Source organism: Penaeus chinensis, chromosome 23 (assembly GCF_019202785.1).
Source record: "Penaeus chinensis breed Huanghai No. 1 chromosome 23, ASM1920278v2, whole genome shotgun sequence".
Classification (NCBI taxonomy): Eukaryota; Metazoa; Arthropoda; class Malacostraca; order Decapoda; family Penaeidae; genus Penaeus; species Penaeus chinensis.
The window spans coordinates 4240597-4245596 of NC_061841.1; positions in this window are offsets into that span (position 1 = coordinate 4240597).

Here is a 5000-nt window from a genome sequence, read left to right on the forward strand (position 1 = left end):
GCTTCGCCTTGTACATATATCTGTTTGAATTTTAATTATTTTTCTTATTCATCGTAAATCCGACTTTCAGGCTTTCTCTGTTCAGATAGTTTATTAGTTGCTGAATTTAATTTACAGATTCACTGAAGAGAACAATATCAATTGCAAATCTTTGATTGTTTAGGTATTCGTCTCCTATTTTGATACCTTTTCGTTCCATTCTAGCTTCTTGAATATTTCCCCAAGGCAAGCTATAAAATGAGATGGTATCGCCCCGCCTAACACCTTTTTTTAATTGGTATTTTATTCGCTTCCGTGTGGAACTTGATGATTGCTGTCCCATCTTCGTATATATCTTCTAATATTTAACAATATACCTCCTCTACTCCCTGTCTCCGAATAGCTTCTAGTACTGCTGGTATTTGTACAGAGTCAAATGCCTTTTCTTAGCAATGAATGCCATACACAGGGGTTTCCTATTTTCCTTTATTTTTTATCTTATTTGGGTAAGCGTGTGGACGTGGTCTGTTGTTGAGAATCCACTGCAGAAGCCTGCCTTTTCTCTGGGCTGGTTAGAATCCAGACTGTCAGAAATGCGAGTTGTGATGACTTTTGTGAACAGTTTGTAAGTATATACATACATACATGTATATGTATGTATATGTATATATATATATATATATATATATATATATATATATATATGTGTGTGTACATATATATATTTATATATGTGTATATATATATAAATGTATGTACATATATATATATATATATATATATATATATATATATGTACATATATATATATACATATATATATATATATATATATATATATATATATATATATATATACATGCATATCTATCTGTCAATTTATCTATCTATATCTACACACACACGCACACACACATACACACACATTTGTGTTATAAAAAAAAAATCTTGATTATATACTTTAGAAAAAAAGGAAGTTGAGACTTTAAGGAAGAAAAAACCCCTGGGAGAAATCATAATGAGCTGCGTCTGACTGATAAGACTCATAAAAGTTATACGACTCAGAATTACCATAATTCTTACCTAGCCTGATTTACGAATTCAAGCACAATAAATATATACATACATATGTGTGTGTATATATATGTGTGTATATATATATGTGAGTGTCTGTGTGTGTGTGTGTGTATGTATGTATGTATGTCTACATATATTCGAACGAATCAATAGACGACATCATCAGAAAATCGCCATAATCAACAATAAAGTGCTTTGTGTCATTTGGCAAAGGAACTGATTAACACAAAAGCCTCTTGGCCATAAAATCGAGTCGGGGAAAAGCAATTCCTGCAACGTTGCACAGATTTTAGCCACCCACAGGAAGATATTTATAGAATTTTGGAAAAAGAAGAAGTGTTTTGTAATAGTTTCTGGTTTACTAGAATTTAGCTGGATCTGCTCCTCTATAAAGACAGAAAATGAAGAGGGAATAGAAGAGAGAGAGAGGTAGAGAGCGAGAGAGAGTGAAAGACAGAGAGAAAGACAGAAAGACAGAGAGAGAGAGAGAGAGAGAGAGAGAGAGAGAGAGAGAGAGAGAGAGAGAGAGAGAGAGAGAGAGAGAGAGACAGACAGACAGACAGACAGACAGACAGACAGACAGACAGACAGACAAACAGACAGAGAACCACAAACAGAGAAAGACAAATATACATAAAGTTTCTGACCGCCTAATTAACAGTGACTTCTTCAGTAGCACGCATTTCTTGAGAGAGAATGCAATTTGCACACACGGAAAGGAATTTAAAAAAAAAAAAGTATTTTGTCCCGCGCGGTCAAAAAAAAAAATTTCCTCGTTTTTATCTTAGTTTCCAATTGTTTTTCTTTCCTTTATCATTATTTTTGTTATATATTGAATAGATAGACAGTTAGATAGATAAGTGGATAGGGAGGTATATGCATACATGGGTAGAGATGAGAGATAGATATATGAAGAGATAGAGAAGTAGTTAGTAAGATAGATAGATATATAGATAGATACATGGAGAGATAGAGAGATAGTTTAATAGATAGAGAGATACATAAATCCATAGATACATAGATAGATATACAACCAGATAGATAGATACAGACATAGATAGACATTCAAAATATATCCTAAAAAGTGGGTGGAAAATTCGAATGATAAATATACTGACATCCATAATTCACAACTGCATCTTTTCACTGTTCTCCTATTCTCTCAGTCACTCAGAAACATGAACTATCCGTATCTGTACAGCAGAAATCAAAAGTAATTAGTAACAACATAACAGTCATAACAACAAAAACAACAACAATAGTAAAGCAGACATACACGCACGCGCACACACAACACACGTACACACACACACACACACTACCAACCAGATATACAACAAAGATTATAATAACACCAATCAATTAAAAAAAGGAAAACAAAAATGCTGACAGGAAAAAAGAACTGAACGAAAAATAAAAATTTGAAATGAAAAATGTTCTTCCAAATTGCACGTTCCTGATTCTGCCATCATATTGTTTCTCAACTTCCGGGGAAACGGGGAGGTGTTGTTGCTTTTGCTTGTTTATGTTTTTCTCTTGTTTATTATATATTTATTTGTTTTTGTTTTAGTGTTTTCCGTATCCCTTTGTGGGTATGTACATGTGAAAACATAAACATACCAACAAACCAACAAACACGCACATACAAACATTAACACAAATGTACACATACATAAACAAACGCACACACATACAAAAAAAAAAACAAACAAACGAACAAACACAAAAAACTAATGTAGCCAATTTTACCGATAAGACTTTATAAATAGCCTCTCATTATCTCTCAAAGTGCTCATTAATTTTCTTTATAGCATGAGAATCCCGAAATAGGCGAAATTCCATTGTGTAGTTTTTGAAAAAGTATAATTGATGAAATGTATTTGAGGAGAAAGGAGGGTTTAAATTGAGAAAAACTTACAAAATCTCTTTTATTATTATTATCATTACTGTTTCTGTTATCATTATCATTAATACTAATATTAATATTAGTAGCAGTAGTGGTAGTATTTTTTATTTTTACTTTCATTATTATTATTATCATTATCATTATTATTATCATTATCATTATCATTATCATTATCATTATCATTATCTTTATCTTTATCTTTATCTTTATCTTTATCTTTATCATTATCATTATCATTATCTTTTATTATTATTATTATTACCATTATTATTATCACTAACATTATCATTATCATTATCATTATCATTATCATTATCATTATCATTATCATTATCATCATTATCATCATTATCATTATCATTATCTTTATCTGTATCTGTATCTGTATCTGTATCTGTATCTGTATCTGTATCTATATCTGTATCTGTATCTGTATCTGTATCTGTATCTGTATCTGTATCTGTATCTTTATCTTTATCTTTATCTTTATCATTATCATTATCATTATCTTTTATTATTATTATTATTACCATTATTATTATCACTAACATTATCATTATCATTATTATTATCATTATTATTATAATTATCATTATTGTTATTATTATAATTTTGTCGTAAATGAGGAAGGAAGCATATAATAAAATTGTTTAAATATTAAATAATTATGCTATTAAATCAATTGCGTGCTAAGATAAAATGAAGATATCGAAAGTTAGTTTTAATTAAGAAGTTGTAGATAAAGAGAAAGATAAATTGTGTAATTAAAATATGAAAGGTAATAGAGAGTAATTTATATCGAAGACTCACGGAGCAAAGCTTAATAAACGTTACTATTTAGATTACCGATTTAGCAATGATTAATACAGGTTGATTTTAAATAAAGAATGAATTAACACAAAAAAAACATGATTAACACAAGCACACACACACACACACACACAGTCTAGTGCATGTGTGTGTGTATGATTTATGTCTGTTTTTGCCTCCGTCTCTCTCTCTCTCTCTCTCTCTCTCTCTCTCTCTCTCCCCCCCCTCTCCCTCTCTTTCTCTCTCTCTCTCTCTCTCTCTCTCTCTCTCTCTCTCTCTCTCTCTCTCTCTCTCTCTCTCTCTCTCTCTCTCTCTGTCTCTGTCTCTGTCTCTGTCTCTGTCTCTGTCTCTGTCTCTCTCTCTCTCTCTGTCTCTCTCTGTCTCTGTCTCTCTCTCTCTCTCTCTCTGTCTCTGTCTCTGTCTCTCTTCTCTCTCTCTCTTCTCTCTCTCTCTCTCTCTCTCTCTCTCTCTCTCTCTCTCTCTCTCTCTCTCTCTCTCTCTCTCTCTCTCTCTCTCTCTCTCTCTCTGTCTCTGTCTCTGTCTCTCTCTCTCTCTCTCTCTATCTATCTATCTATCTATCTGTCTCTCTCTGTCTGTCTGTCTGTCTGTCTGTCTTTCCCCACCTCCCTCTCTTCTCCACACACACACACACATCTTTAGTCTTATTATCATCAAGAAAATTAATGAGAAAGGGGAGAGAAGAGATAGAGATGGGGAATATAGGAAGCGAGATAGAAAGATAGATAAAGAGAGAGATATATCAGGTAAAGACATAAAAAATATTAATTTATTCATAATTCTCATACATCAATACCTACCTCCAGCATGTTCCTCAATTTTGATGAATTAATCTCAATTTCGTTGCGTTTAATTAGTCATTTTCTCAAAGCTCTTTCATTAGTTTTGACATCTAACCTCAATCATTCATATTTATACATACTTATCAATATGCAAATGATCCTAAATACAGTATTCATAACCAAACTTCTCGTAAATGCCTAGTCCGTTTCAGGTAAAGTCTTCAGTATATAATCAATACATTAATATATTTTTTAAAATTTAATCATCTTTTTTTTTTCTCATGTAATTTTTTCATGTGCTATTTCAATCTTTCCTCCAATACTGACAACTAATTAAAACTGTTGAACTAATTTGTTAAACAACATTGAATATGTCAAAAACAAACACATACATTAAATACGTTTTATTGAAACCAGGAACCTAATTA